At 40.0% G+C, this 16,816-nt stretch overlaps 1 protein-coding gene across 1 annotated transcript in view; it reads right to left on the bottom strand.

Moving 5' to 3' along the window:
* LOC134220702 (zwei Ig domain protein zig-8-like) overlaps positions 1-16,816 on the bottom strand; it is a 623,811-nt gene that overhangs the window by 466,869 nt on the left and 140,126 nt on the right. The gene's annotated exons all lie outside the window — the stretch shown is intronic.

The following is a 16,816-nucleotide window of genomic DNA, read 5'->3' as shown; positions in this document are numbered from 1 at the left end:
AAAAAATGGCAAACATAAAACTACAAAATAGATTAGGCTTCCGACACCTGAATTAAAATTTTAAAATATTTGAAACTGGCTGACTTTTTTTTTCAATTGACTTATCGCTTGACTGATTATTCCCTCAAATTGAAGTTCTTACTACTGACGCTAAATTATAAATTAACCTTCTTTCTTCTTCTTCTTCGTTTATCATGAGGCTAACACGATGATAATTTTATGCTCAAAGAATTCGAGACAATTTCCAATCCGAAAATTGTTTAGACCGGTACGGGAATCGAAATCGGGAATCGTCTTGCTTTGTAGCCGTGCATCTTGCCGCACCGCTAAGGAGGGCCCCAATGAACCAAAAACGCTAAAAATGCTGGTGCTCGGATTAGATGAATGAATTGACAATTAGGTAACATATTTTTTTTTTCAAGAAACCCTTAACCCTTTTAGATGGAAATGGTTTTGTACATATAGCTAAATCCCAGGTGTGGTGTTCTACTGGTGATATTGTAGAAGCAAGACGAAGAGGTGGCTAGGGCTCCGATACTTGGTCGAATAACAGTATTACTGTTCTGTATTCTCAAGAAAGGATTGAATTCTTATTGAGAAGGGGCGCACATTCAATGAGATTGCTCTCTGTAAAGGGTCCAAATAGGCTATCATGATCCTCTTGAGAGAAAAAAAAACAAGAACTATATCGAAACCGATACTGCATTGCTTATCAATAGTATTGGAGTAATTGGAGATGCACCTATACATTAAGAATACGGGGAATGCTGCGATAGATCTAATAGCTGGTCAAAGTGGTACATCCGAACATAAAAATGTTTGAAAAGTGATTTATTTTGTAGTTCTACGTTGGTCTTTAGTACCGGAGAAGTAAGGTGTAAGGTAAGATAAGGATCCAAGTCTTATTGGTCCAAGGTCCAGGTCCAAGTTTTATTGTTCTATGTTGGCCTTTTGTACCGTGAATTCCGGGCTCCCAGAACCTGTTTCGTGATCATCACATGCCCAGTTTTACGCTACCAAAAAACTATGGCGTTGTCTGGATTACTAATAAGATTCTGAGAGGATTGAGGTGTCGAAATACCGATAAATTTCGTGATTCTATGCTGCCTTTTGAATTGGAATTTCCGGGTTTCCAGAACTTGTTCCGTGGCCATCGCATGACCAGTTTTACCCTATCAAGAAACTAAGGTATTTTCTAAATTACTCATGAGATTCTGAGAAGTTTGAGGCGTCGGAAATCTAATAGGTTTTGTACTTTTAGGTTGGCCATTTTTTACCGGAAATTCCGGGTTTCCGGAACCTGGCCACCATACGACCAGTTTTACCCTAACAAAAAACTAAGGCGTATTCTATATTACTCATGAGATTCTGAGAAGTTTGAAGTGTCTGAAGCCTAATTTGTTTTGTAGTTTTATGTGGGCCAATTTTTACCGGAAATTCCGGGTTTCCGGAACCTTTTCCATGGCCATCGCACGGCCAGTTTTACCCTACCAAGAAACTAAGGCGTTTTCCAGATTACTCATGAGATTCTGAGAAGTTTGAAGTGTCTGAAGCATTATTTGTTATGTAGTTTTATGTCGGCCTTGTGTACGGAAATTCCGGGTTTCCGGAACCTGTTCCGTGGCCATCGCATGGCCAGTTCTACCCTACTGAAAAACTATGGCGTTTTATTAGTAACATATGAGATTCTAAGAAGTTTGAGGTGTCGGAAGCCTAATTTGTTTTGTAGTTTCATGTGGGCCATTTTTTACCGGAAATTCCGGGTTTTCGGAACCTGTTCCATGGTCATCGCACCGCCAGTTTTACCCTACAAAGAAACTAAGGCGTTTTCTGGGTAAGTCATGAGATTCTAAGAGGATTGAGGTGTCGTAAGACAAGTTTGTTATGTAGTTTTATGTTTGCCTTTTGTGCCAGAAATTTCGGGTATCCGGAACCTGTTCCGTGGCCATCGCATGGCCAGTTTTACCCTACCAAGAAACTAAGGCATTTTCTAAATTACTCATGAGATTCTGAGAAGTTTGAGGTATTGGAAGCCAAATTTGTTATGTAGTTTTATCTTGGCCTTTTGTACCGGAAATTTCGGGTTTCCGGAACCTGTTCCGTGGCCATCAAATGGCCAGTTTCACCCTACCAAGAAACTATGGCGTTTTCTAAGTTACCTATGAGATTCTGATAAGTTTGAGTTGTCGGTAGACCGATATGTTCGGTGATTCTATGCTGGACTTTTATACCGGATATTCCGGGTTTCCGGAACCTACTAGGAGGTCATCCGGAAGTCAATTTATATTCATTTGGCCAGTTCTACCCTACTGAAAAAGTATGACGTTTTCTATGTTACTTATGAGATTCTGAGAAGTTTGAGGTGTCGGAAGCCTAATTTGTTTTGTTGTTTTATGTTGGCCATTTTTTACCGGAAATTCCGGGTTTCTGGAACCTGTTTCATGGCCATCAAATGGCCAGTTTCACCCTACCAAGAAACTATGGCGTTTTCTAAGTTACCTATGAGATTCTGATAAGTTTGAGTTGTCGGTAGACCGATATGTTCGGTGATTCTATGCTGGCCTTTTATACCGGATATTCCGGGTTTCCGGAACCTATTAGGAGGTCATCCGGAAGTCAATTTATGTCTATTTGGCCATTGTTGTCAACCATTCATATTGACCATTATTTACTTATACTAAAATACCTGTTATGACGTTAAAAGTTTCAAAATACTAAACATTTGCTCAAAAAATGACTTATGCCACACTTCAAAACTCCCCCCTCTTTAAGGGGGAGGGTCATCCTGGCCATTTTACCCATCTACATGCTGGAACTGCTATTCCCCTTGATCACAGTTGAAACCGCTTGCATTTTAGTAGAAAATTGACCGAGAACGAGCTGTTTTAAGTTGTCAAGATTCGTCCCGGCAGTTTGAGGGTTAAGCACTTCCACAGTTATTAACTGCGAGGTTTCTAAGCCAGGTTACCATTTTTGCATTCGTATATCATGAGGCTAACACGATGATACTTTTATGCCCACGGAAGTCGAGACAATTTCCAATCCGAAAATTTCCTAGACCGGCACCGGGAATCGAACCCAGCCACCTCCAGCATGGTCTTGCTCTGTAGCCGCGCGTCTTACCGCACGGTCGAACAAGTTATTTGGCCGAATAAATCATGTGGCTGAATAGGACATTTGGCTAAACAGGTCATTCAGCCAAACAGGTCATTCGGTCGAATGTGTCATTTGACGTCTCACATCTCACTTATCACTGTGAAAAATGAGAATTAATAAGTTAGAAGATGCGTGAGAAGAGAGGCGTCTTCCTTCTCACTTGACGCAGTGAGAAGTGCCAAGTGTAAAATTAAGGGTTAGAAGTGAGAAGTCGTTTCACTTCTCACTCCTAATATCATACTCTCACTGTGAAAAGTGAGTAATGCAAAATGAGTAGTGGAACTTTTAACTTCTCACTTCGCACTACTCACATTTCACAGTGAAAAGTGAGTGATGAGGAGTGAGAAACGAGTAGCGAGTAGATGTCTCACTACTCATTTCCCACTCTATCTCACTGTGAAAAGTGAGAAGTGCGAAGTAACAAGTCAGGCTGCGTGAAGTGAGAAGAGCAAAGTGAGAAGGGAGACTACTCACTCATCACTTCTAACTTCTTTATTCTCATTTTTCACAGTGAGAAGTGAGATGTGAAAGGTCAAATGACACAATCGATCAAATGACTTTTTCGGCCAAATGGCCTTTTCGGGCAAATGCCTATATGGCCAAATGACCTATTTGGCCGGAAGACCCGTTTGGCCAAATGGCTTTCGGCCTAATGGGTTGTTTGGCCTAGTTGCATTCAGCCAAATGGCTTTTTCACAAAACGTGAAAAGGTGCAACCGCTATCAATTTCAAAAAGTTTGAAAAATCAACGAGAAATTAATTAAACATCAAAACATGTGTCGAGATTTTTTGCGGATATGATTTTGGTAGCTGATTTTGTCACCGGAAAATAAAAAGCTTCGTCACCAAGAAAAAAATTAATTTTCATTGCTACACACTTAACTCATTTCACAGTATTCGATAAATTTTACCGAAAACTCAACAGCAGATCTGTTCGGTAATTATTTTACAGATTTTATGTAATTTTTCCCATTGTTCAACTGTCAAAATCACCGAAAATTAGTAATATTATTTATCGAACAGTTCTGCTGTTGAGATTTCAGTAAAATTTTACCGAATTCGGCGATTTATTTTAAGTGTGATACAGTATACTATATATGTGTTGGGTACACAAAAAAAATCGTTGGTAAAGTTAAGAAAATGAGTTAGTGATTCTCAGTAGAAAGTATAGGATTGTTAAATTTACCAATGCACAAACTGTAGTTTAGCAAGAATGATCTATTCGTCGAAAGAAAAGTTTTCTTCTCAAAATAAAATGTGTTTCTCTATTTGTATCAACAAAAAACTTTCAAAACAACAAGATAAATTAGCTTTAGATTTGAGTGTTTGTTTTGTTAAAATTTAATTCTAAAATAGTAGCAATCCCAACTTCCTCTTCGGTTCATTCCATAGTGTCAATGTTGGAGCGATTGAACGCAATGTTTTGTTGTATTTTGAGGAATCATCAACCTCCGGTGCATTATTTTTACAATTTTCTCGCCCACGCAGATTGGTTACTGAATTTTCTTCATTCACCTAAAAAATCCTCCTCCTTTTTCCCGGATCTAGTTTGTGTCTCGTTCTTCAGCTTAAAGTAAATACAACACCACAATTGACCTGCAATATTTATTGACCTACCTGTTTTAATCTCATCGATATTAAAATTATTCTCTGCTGTGCAAAAAACGGTGGACATGAATATTTTTTTCTTTCTTTTTTTTATCTTCTGTCATGACAAATCGACATCTGACATCTTCCCCCGTAAGAATATCCACAAGGCCACATGGAAATCACCTAATCAAGTAACGGAAAACCAAATCGACCACGTTCTAATCGACGGTAAATTCTTCTCCGACATCACGAACGTACGCACTTACCGCAGTGCGAATATTGAATCCGACCACTACCTCGTCGCAGTATGTCTGCGCTCAAAACTCTCGACGGTGATCAACACGCGTCGGAGTCGTCCGCCGCGGCTTAACATTGGGCGGCTACAAGACGGTAGACTAGCCCAAGACTACGCGCAGCAGCTGGAAGTGGCACTCCCAACGGAAGAGCAGCTAGGCGCAGCATCTCTTGAAGATGGCTGGAGTGGAGAGATATTCGATCCGCCATTGGAAGCACCGCAACCGCTGCACTAGGCACGGTGGCTCCGGATCAGAGAAACGACTGGTATGACGGCGAATGTAAGCAGTTAGTTGAGGAGAAGAATGCAGCATGGGCGAGATTGCTGCAACACCGCACGAGGGCGAACGAGGCACGATACAAACGGGCGCGGAACAGACAAAACTCGATTTTCCGGAGGAAAAAGCGCCAGCAGGAAGATCGAGACCGTGAAGAGACGGAGGGACTGTACCGCGCTAATAACACACGAAAGTTTTATGAGAAGTTGAACCGTTCACGTAAGGGCCACGTGCCACAGCCCGATATGTGTAAGGACATAAACGGGAACCTTCTTACGAACGAGCGTGAGGTGATCCAAAGGTGGCGGCAGCACTACGAAGAGCACCTGAATGGCGATATGGCAGACAACGGTGGCGGTATGGTAATGAACCTAGGAGCACGCGCGCAGGACATGCGACTTCCGGCTCCGAATCTCCAGGAAATCCAGGAGGAGATTGGCTGGCTGAAAAACAACAAAGCCCCTGGAGTTGACCAACTACCAGGAGAGCTGTTTAAACACGGTGGTGAAGCACTAGCTAGAGCGCTGCATTGGGTGATTACCAAGGTTTGGGAGGATGAGGTTCTGCCGCAGGAGTGGATGGAAGGTGTCGTGTGTCTCATCTACAAAAAGGTCGATGAGCTAGATTGTAGCAACTACCGCGCAATCACATTGCTGAACGCCGCCTACAAGGTACTCTCCCAAATTTTATACTGCAATTGCAAGAGAGATCGTGGGGCAGTACCAGGCGGGATTTATGGGTGAACGCTCTACCACAGACCAGGTGTTCGCCATACGTCAGGTATTGCAGAAATGCCGCGAATATAACGTGCCCACACATCATCTATTTATCGACTTCAAAGCCGCATATGATACAATCGATCGGGACCAGCTATGGCAGCTAATGCACGAAAACGGATTTCCGGATAAACTGATACGGTTGATCAAGGCGACGATGGATCGGGTGATGTGCGTAGTTCGAGTTTCAGGGGCATTCTCGAGTCCCTTCGAAACCCGTAGAGGGTTACGGCAAGGTGATGGTATTTCGTGTCTGCTATTCAACATCGCTTTGGAGGAAGTAATACGAAGGGCAGGGATTGACACGAGTGGTACGATTTTCACGAAGTCCGTCCAGTTATTTGGTTTCGCCGACGACATTGATATCATGGCACGTAACTTTGAGAGGATGGAGGAAGCCTACATCAGACTGAAAAGCGAAGCTAAACGGATTGGACTAGTCATCAACACGTCGAAGACGAAGTACATGATAGGAAGAGGCTCAAGAGAGGTCAATGTGAGCCACCCACCACGAGTTTCTACCGGTGGTGACGAAATCGAGGTGGTTGAAGAATTCGTGTACTTGGGCTCACTGGTGACCGCCGATAACGATACCAGCAGAGAAATTCGGAGGCGCATAGTGGCTGGAAATCGTACGTACTTTGGACTCCGCAAGACGCTCCGATCGAATAAGGTTCGCCGCCGTACCAAACTGACTATCTACAAAACGCTTATAAGACCGGTAGTTCTCTACGTACACGAGACCTGGACGATGCTCGTGGAGGACCAACGCGCACTGGGAGTTTTCGAAAGGAAAGTGTTGCGTACCATCTATGGTGGGTTGCAGATGGCGGACGGTACGTGGAGGAGGCGAATGAACCACGAGTTGCATCAGCTGTTGGGAGAACCATCCATCGTTCACACCGCGAAAATCGGAAGACTGCGGTGGGCCGGGCACGTAGCCAGAATGTCGGACAGTTATCCGGTGAAAATGGTTCTCGCCAACGATCCGACGGGAACAAGAAGGCGAGGTGCACAGCGGGCAAGGTGGATCGATCAGGTGGACGACTTGCGGACCCTCCGCAGACTGCGTGGTTGGCGAAGTGCAGCCATGAACCGAGCTGAATGGAGAAGTCTTTTATGTGCAGCACAGGCCACTCCGGCCTTAGTCTGATGATAAATAAATAAATGACAAATCGACGGTGTTGCCAGAAATATAAAATGTGAAAATAAATAGTTTGATTATTATATAAATTTTTTTCTGAGTGCTCGCACTGTGAAAACCACAATATTAATTTAGAAAAAAAAAACTTTCAGATCAAACATTTATCATTTGTCTCGAATATTTTTGCACTCAAAAATACTTAATTTGTCACACTTTTAAAATAAAATTAGAAAAATGTTAAAATCCCAACTTTTTTTGGCTCTGTGTAGTTTGAACGGACAAAAAAAAAAAACAAAATGTACACCAGAAAAATATTTTTTAAATTTCTTTATTTGAGGTGCTCTGGCGTGTATAACACTTGACGGAGTGGAGACTCTTTATGATATTTACAAACTATATCATTATTATCGACATACAGCAGAAAAATCTTACTGTGATATCAAATAAAAAACTATTTCTGCTGTCGATGAGAGTAAATTGAAAATATATTGATGCTAATTTATACATCAAAATAAGTAATCAATTTAGATTGTATAACATTTCACCGAAAACTATTTCGCGGAATTCATTTTCGCGGTTGAACATTTCGCGGAATAACATTTGGCGGTTTGGAACTTTTCGTGGTACGACATTTGGCGGATTGTACCTTTTCGCCGAATGACTTTTGGAGGAATGTACCATTTCGCGGAATGCACCATTTCGCGGAATATTTATAATAATAGCTTAGTGTTCATTCAGCACTTCCACAATTATTACCGAAGAGGATTCTAAGCCTAGTTACCTTTTTTTGCATTCGTAAAACACGAGATTAAGGCGTTGAGACTTGTGTGCCAAAAAAAGTCGACAACTTTTTTTACCGATAAATTTCCTAAACCGTTGAACCCAGAAGTTGATTCCAGCCACCTAGTGTATGCTGCTTCTTGCATGGCAGCCGCGCATCTTCCCGCACGGCTAAAGAAGGCCTCCCAGAACATTTTCAATTTCCCATTACAAATCCTTCATTATATCTGGCAGACGGACTCCTCTCTTTACTTTGTTACGAATAGGCGTTTTTATGAATAATCCTCTATTTCCTCCTTTTCGCCTCATACCGAAAACGTATTCATTTGAACATGGAATTATATCCTCCCCTCGCTTTGTACCGAGCAGAGCAATTATTTAAAGAAGGCACTTTCCCTTCCTTCGCTCTACACCAGGCAGACGCATTCATTCACAGAAGGTATTATCCCTCCCTTCGCCTTATGTAGAGCAGACGCGTTATTAAAAAAAAAACGTTTCATCTCCACTTTCATCTTCTACTGGGCTGACGCTTCCATTCGAAGAAGGCATTACCCCTTCCTTCGCATTATGCCGGGCGGACGCATCAATTTAAAGACAGCATTACCTTCCCTTCTCCTTATACCGGGCAGACGCGTTCTTTTAAAGAAGGCATTATCAACTCCTTTCGCCTTATACCGGGCAGATGCATCCATTCAAAGAAGGCGTTACTCCTCCCTTCGCCTTATACCGGGCAGACGCGTTCTTTTAAAGAAGACATTATCAACTCCTTTCGCCTTATACCGGGCAGACGCATTCATTCAAAGTAGGCATTATCTTTTCCCTTTGCTTTTTTTCCTGTCAGACGCGTTAATTCATAGAAGGGTCTACCACGGACTTCCTTCTTTCTTTTCTTAATACCGAGCAAACGTGTCCATTTTAAAAATACATTGTTCCCTGACTTTGCGGTATAACGATCGCATTCGGTCATTCAAAGAAATTATTACCTTCTTTCATTGCTATAAATCACAATCCAAAAGAGTTTAGCCCGGATTGCATGTAATTAAGCAAACATCGGTAAATATTTCAATAATTATTATTCTAACTGAATTCCGCTAAATGGCATTCCGCGATATGACTTTCGGTAAAAAGGTACATTCCGCGAAATGTCTTTCGGAAAAAAAGGTGCATTCCGCAAAATGTGTTTCGGAGATTTGGTACATTCCGCGGAATGTCGTAAAAAAAATCCGCGATATGTTTTTCGGGGAAATAATATTCAACCATCAATTTAATATCAGCATATTGAAACCATAATAAGTATTCAATTCGGGAGGATAAAACTTAATCTTATTGTGCTGGTATAAAAATGCTTTATATTTCTCAGGCCATAGACATCAGATAACCCTACGCTGAAGGTGCCCCTTGAATCAAATATATTATATTAGTATATTTGCTTGAATTCTTGGATGTGGACACGATGGTCAATGATCCTTCCTAGCTTTACAGAGCAAATAGCTGAAAAGGTTTCAAAATCTTGTCAGCCGTGTACGGTTTCAGAAGGCGAGGTATGGCTCTAGAAGAAGAAGAATAAGATGTGTGCGGTTTGAGTCAGTTATCTTCGCGGCGTGTGCTTCATCGGTCCGCCTCATAACGCAAGGTTTTTTCTTGTCTTCTCTCAGCAGCGCATTCATCCATACGGTGAGCGGCTGTCACTGCATTGCATTCTGGCGGGGAACGGTCGTTTGGCTGAAACCCATTCGGCCGAAAGCCATTTTGACCCTTTCGGCCTAATGACCCTTTGGGCCTAATGACTCTTTCGGCCAAATAACCCTTTTGGCCAAATGACCTTTTCGGCTCAATAACCCGTTCGGCAAAATAACTTTCGGCCAAATGGGTTTTGGCCTAATGGTGTATTCAGTTTAGTGGCATTCGGCCTAATGGCTTCGGTCAAATGACCCTTTCGGTCAAACGACTCTTCCGGCCAAATGACCCTTTCGGCCAAATAACACCTTCGGCCTAATGACCCATTCGGCCAAATGACCCTTTCGGCCAAATGTTTCGGCTAAATGACCCTTTCGACCAAATGACTCTTTCTGCCAAATTACCCTTTTGGCCTAATGATCCTTTCGGCCAAATGACCCTTTCGACCAGATGGGTTTCGGCCTAATGATTTGTTCGGCCTAGTAGCATTCGGCCAAATGGCTTTCGGCTGAATGGGCTTCGGCCAAACGGGCAATACACAATATTCCTGGAGCGGATTCTGTATGTTGAATAGAATTAAAGTAATTAATGTCTGATGTGAAAAAATACACAGAATTCTGTTTTTACACGTTTTTTTTCGGTTGTATTTTTTATCGTTTGATTTCAATTTACCGTTGCAACATGTTTCAAAATATCCCAAATCATTAAAATTAAAATCAGATGACAATTTATAGGCGGTAAATATTTGGGATGAGCGTGAAATCGAAGAAAGTAAAATCAGAATTCAGTGTAATCAGTGGTTTGGAAAACAACGAAGCACATTTAAAACACCTCCAGAAATTCTTTTGCTGTTTGGAAACCCACAAAATGCGTCTGAAATGGTTTGACTATCAAAGGATCATCTGAAAATGATTTACATTCTGGGAAATCATAAGGATTACCCCTTTAAGGAACGTGGCAACTATATTGCCATCAACAAATTATATGTTTTTTTATTTATTAATAAGAGCTCTACCTATTATTTTTCATGTAGTGGCTTTATTTGCTACCTAGTAACACCCCAGATGAATTTGGCCCATATAAAAACTTGAAATTTCAATTTGAGAACAGTTTTTTAACGAACAGACCGTAAGTTTCGAGTGGAAGAAGGATTTCCATTCATAATTCGTTAAAAAATGACAAATATATTTTTTCTCGTTGGTATTAATTATTTTGAATCTAGGCGGACGGTACGTGGAGGAGGCGAATGAACCACGAGTTGCATGAGCTGCTGGGAGAACCATCCATCGTTTACACCACGAAAATCGGACGACTGCGGTGGGCCGGGCACGTAGCCAGAATGTCGGACAGTAACCCGGTGAAAATGGTTCTCGACAACGATCCGACGGGCACAAGAAGTCGAGGTGCGCAGCGGGCAATGTGGATCGATCAGGTGGAAGATGACTTGCGGACCCTCCGTAGACTGCGTGGTTGGCGACGTGTAGCCATGGACTGAGCCGAATGGAGAAGACTCTTATATACCGCACAGGCCACTCTGGCCTTAGTCTGGTAATAAATAAATAAAAAAAAGTCGAGCGGCGCAGCGAGCGAAGTGGATCGATCAGGTGGAAGACGATTTTACGACGTGCAGCCATGGACTGAGCTTAATTTAAATGACTGGTGTGTACTGCAAATGCCTCTCCGGCCTTAGTCTCATCGATCCATCCCAAATACGTTATCGGAAAATATTTTGGAGATGTTGTTCGTCGGAAGAACTGGAGGTTTCTGTTAATACGGCTAAGTATACTGTTGATTACGGAAAACAGCTTTGTGTCTTTATGTAAGACTACGACAGGAGAAAGAATTATCTTGAAGCAGCATATAAGTCACCCTGACTGACTCTTATATGGATAATTTTTGAAGTTGCTGAAATTAAATTAGCGTCGACTTCGACTGTAGTGTTGATTTTTGAGATTATTCGGATATGTAGTCTGATTTATTAGAACATTTTTGACGTAAACTACGTCTAAGGGGAAGACTCTGTTACAGGGTGTCAAATGAGAATTTCAAAACTGGAGACCGTCACGAAATCATGTAAGATTTGTAACACTAATAGGTCCTTTATCTTTCAATGGATTTTAATGATTTATATATCACTCGATTCGTAAACTTTCCACCAATTTGCTAGTAGTATTGAAACTATTGATTATCAACGCTAAACTATTGAAAATTTTAGTTCTTTCATGCATCATGCATCCCTTATACAGCGCGTTCCAATCCTTGGTAATTGCCTACTTTTAGGGTATTATCTATTATTGAACTGGGTTGTATGAATGGGGTGGCCCAGCCGCTAGACAGTGGAGTCCCTCTAGAGATGTCGTGAAATCCCGATTAATCGATTATTAACTAATCGATTATTCTCGATTCTTGTCGATTGTTGAATCGATTAATTGTTGGATAGTAATCAAAATCAATCGATTATCATAACGATGAATCGATTAATCGAAGTAATCAATTAATTAGCGACATCCTTATGATGTCGTAAAATCCTGATTAATCGATTAGTAACTAATCGATTACCCTCGATTCCTCTCGATTATTATATCGATTAATCGTTGGGTAATAATCGATTCAAAATTAATCGATTATCACAACGATGAATCGATTAATCGAAGTAATCGATTAATCGAAGTAATCGATTAATTTGCGACATCTCTAGAGATGTCGTAAAATCCCGATTAATCGATTAGTTACTAATCGATTACTCTTGATTCTTGTCGATTATTGAATCGATTAATCATTGTATAGTAATCGATTCAAAATTAATCGATTATCACAACGATGAATCGATTATTCGAAATAATCAATTAATTTTCGACATCCTTATGATGTCGTAAAATTCTGATTAATCGATTAGTAACTAATCGATTACTCACGATTCATCTCGATTATTGAATCGATTAATCGTTGGGTAATAATCGATTCAAAATTAATCGATTATCCCAACGATGAATCGATTAATCGAAGTAATCGATTAATTTGCGACATCTCTAGACATCTCGAGTCCCTACTCCTTCATAGAGTGGAAGATGTTGCTAAGCTGGGTAGCTGGGTAGTATTGTCGTGGGATGGTTCCTTCTCTTCTATATAGAGCGGCATAGTTGGTTCAGTGTACTATATTTGGTTTTACGTAGTTTACGTCGAGCGGTCGTGTCTTGTATACAACCCCAATTTTTTTAGTACATTCAAAGTTAATTGCCTATATGCCGGGTATTAAGCCACCCGGAGTGGAAATTATTTACTATGTCTGAAACTTGATTATGCATATGTACATATGGAGGGTAACCGCCCCTTCGGTGGTGTTTGATCCCACGACCCCAGTTCGCATGACAGGTGCTTTCCCTACTAAGCTACGAAGGACCTCCGTCGTCCAACGCAGCTTTTTTTAAATTTTGTCCAACGTTTCGACATCGGGTTCGATGTCGTCTTCTTCAGGGAAACTATTGTATTCAAGGACATAGTTGGAAGAGTACCACGATGGCAGTCAATATGGCACCGGACCTTACACGGGTCAATACCACACCTCCCGCACTCCTCTCCCACCAACATTCAAATGAATCGAACAGCACCGAAAAAAGTTTGATATTCAAATTACTAACCTGCTCACAGCATATGTATTTACATTTATTATATCTTTTACGATTGTGGGCACTGTAGTTCTTCTGAAAGCTTTGATGAACTATGAAAAGTAGTTTTGGAAAGTTTCAGTTTGGAAAAGGCCTGTTAGGTCCTGGCTGGTCAAAAAATGTACTCGATGAATGAATCTGTATACAGTCAAACCTCCATGAGTCGATATTGAAGGGACCATCGACTCATGGAAATATCGAGATGTGGAATAGCAAATCTTTGGAAAGCTGTTTGAAGGGACCATCACAGTAACCCAGAAAATATTTTTTTATATGGCATAATTTGCTTCCATGAGTCGATATCGAGTCATAGAACATCGACTCTTGGAGGTTTGACTGTACAACGTTGATTTTGTGTTTCATTTGATGGAATGACAGAGAGCTCAGCATTCTTCCTGATGCAATTGGTTTGCTATACCAACTTGTATTCAGTGTCCGGTCTTCGTTTCTGGTAACGGTCATGTCAAGAAATGGTAATTTGTTTTTGTTGTTTTCTACCTCTAGGGTCAACTGCACACTGCTGTTCCTCCCACAAATATGGGGCCCTCCTTAGCCGTGCGGTGTGTTGCGCGGCTACAAAGCAAGACCATGCTGAGGGTAGCTGGGTTCGATTCCCGGTTCGGTCTGGAAAATTTTAGGGTTGGAACTTTACTCGACTTCTCTGGGCATAAAGTATCATCCTGTTAGCCTCATGAAATGCAAAAGCAAAATTAGTAACTTGACGACTAAAATAAATACTCCTACAATTAGAAAATTCCCATAAAAAATAGAAAATTGCCAATAAAGAAATCAGGGTATGAGCAATAAATAAATCTAAAATTTCCACAAAAAAAACAAACTTTCCATAAACAATTAAAAATTTTCCACAAAACAAAAATAAATAAGCACTTTTAAAAGCAAAAATTGCAAATATAAAAGAAGAATTTTCCATAAAAAAATAAAATGTTCCACAAAAAAAAACAGAATTTCCATAAGCAAATCAATATAAGCAATAAAAAATTACAAAATTTTCCACAAAATAAATTAATTTTTTTGTTTCATAAAAAAATAAAAATGTTCACCAAAATGATAAATAAAGCGCAATAAAAAAATAAGAAAATTTATATAAAGATATATAAAAAAGCAATCAAACTTTTTTTTCATAGATGACCCCTTTTGTAAAAGCGTTCAAGGTTTATGTAAAATTTCATCGGCTTTATTGCTTTCTTTTTTTTTTCATGGAAATTTTCTTATTTTTTTATTGCTCTTTATTGATTATTTTGTGAGTTTTTTAATTTTTTTATGGAAAAAAATATTTATTTTGTGGAAAATTTTGTAATTACTAATATTGATTTGTTTATGGGAATTTTGTATTTTTTTTTCGTGGAACATTTTCAAAGGTGCTTATTTATTTTTGTTTTGTGGAAAATTCTTCATTGTTTATGGAAATTTTGTTTTATTGGTGGAAATTGTATATTCATTCATTGCTCATAGCCTGATTTCTTTATTGGCTATTTCCTAATTTCTCATGGAAAATTTCTAATTTTTAATAAAAATTTTATTTTGCTGCTCAACTTGACTATGAAACCTCGCAGTTAATAACTGTGGAAGAACTTAACCTTCCTAACGTCTTCGGGTCAATATGACCCGAATAGCACATTCAAATTGTAATGGCTTTTTAACGCAACAACGTGAAGGTCAGAGACTGCTTGACTTTTCCTGTTTCGTGAAAACTATGTTCCTAAACGTTGACCTACTTTGTACGACGTTTCTGAAGAAGTCCAAAAAAAATCAAACTTACGGTGTTCGAGTCATATTGACCTGGATTGGACTTGGCAATATCTTGGCAGACCAATTGGTCTGAACTCTAGAACTTGGAACATCCGGTTTGGACATATCTAGATCGTAGATCATGCATAAGGCCTCTAAGGGCAAGTATGAATTCAATGGAATATTATTGGCTTTGTATCGAGCCCAGTTGTCTTGGTAGACTAATTCGTCTGAACTCCAGAATGATTTGGTGAACTTAGAACATCAGATTTGGACATATCTAGATCGCAAATCATGCGCATGGCCTCTAAGGACCTATATGGATTGTTATAGGCTTCATATCGAGCCCAGTAATCTTGGTAGATCAATTCGTCAGAACTCCAGAATGATTTGGAGAACTTAGAACAGACGGTTTGGACATAACTAGATCGTCGATCACGCATAAGGCCTCTAAGGGCATGTATGATCCTCATGGGATATTATTGGCTTTCTATCGAGCCCAGTTGTCTTGGTAGACCAATTCGTCTAAAGTCCAGAATGATTTGGAGAACTTAGAACATCCGAATTGGACATATCTAGATCGCAAATCTTGTACATGGCATCTAAGGACCTATATGGATTGTTATTGGCTTGATATCAAGACCAGTAATATTGATAGATCATTTCGTCTGAACTCCAGAATGATTTGGAGAAATTAGAACATCCGGTTTGGACATTTCTAGATCGTGAATCATGCACAAGGCCTCTAACGGCGTTTATGGGTTGTTATTGGCTACATATCAAGCCCAGTTGTCTTGGTAGATCAATTCGTCTGAACTCCAGAATGATTTGGAGAACTTAGAATATCTGGTTTGGACATATTAGATCGTGAATCATGCACAAGGCCTCTAAGGGCCTGTATGGGTTGTTATTGGCTTGATATAGAGCTAAGTAATCTTGGTAGATCATTTCGTCTGAACTCCAGAATGATTTGGAGAACTTAGAACATACGGTTTGGACATATCTATATCATAAATTATGCGCATGTATGGGCAGCATGGATTGCTTTTGCTTTCGTACCAAGCGTAATTGACTTGGTAGACCAGGGCTCTAAAATCCAGAATTGTTTGGAGAACCTAGAACATCTGTAGAAATATTGTCAGCATTCACGATTCATCATTACTGAAATAGTATTATGTACATTTCTGAGAAAAAACAGCAATAAAATCGTTCATTCGCGATATTTTTGTGCAATTTTCGCCATATAAAAATGGCCAAATGACGATCCTTCCTCTGACGATTACTGGAAGTAGGTGTGCCCGATCAACAAGCTGAGACCAGTTTCGGTAAATTTATGAGCAGACGATTATTTTATAATATAAACATGTGAATTTGGCTGTGAAATGCCCGAGATATTGCCAAGTCAAATCCGGGTCAATATGACCCGAACACCGTAAGTGTGAGTTTTTTTGAGCACTGTAGGAAGGTTAATGAACAGTAAGCTGCGATGTCCCAGCAGGGGATGTAATGCCAATAAATAAGAAGAAGAAAAAGATTTGTGGGTTATATCAAATTTTCTTTCAAAGGGAAACTATTTTAAATTGATTGCACCCACTATCATATTTTTTCTGATTCTGAATGGATTGTTAAATAGTAAAATTCCGGGAATTTGCAGCACTGGTTGATTTGGATGGATACAAAATTAAATCTTACTACAGATTCAAGATC

This window comes from Armigeres subalbatus, chromosome 3 (genome assembly GCF_024139115.2).
Source record: "Armigeres subalbatus isolate Guangzhou_Male chromosome 3, GZ_Asu_2, whole genome shotgun sequence".
In the NCBI taxonomy this organism is placed as follows: Eukaryota; Metazoa; Arthropoda; class Insecta; order Diptera; family Culicidae; genus Armigeres; species Armigeres subalbatus.
This window is presented reverse-complemented; position numbering and strand designations above follow the sequence as displayed.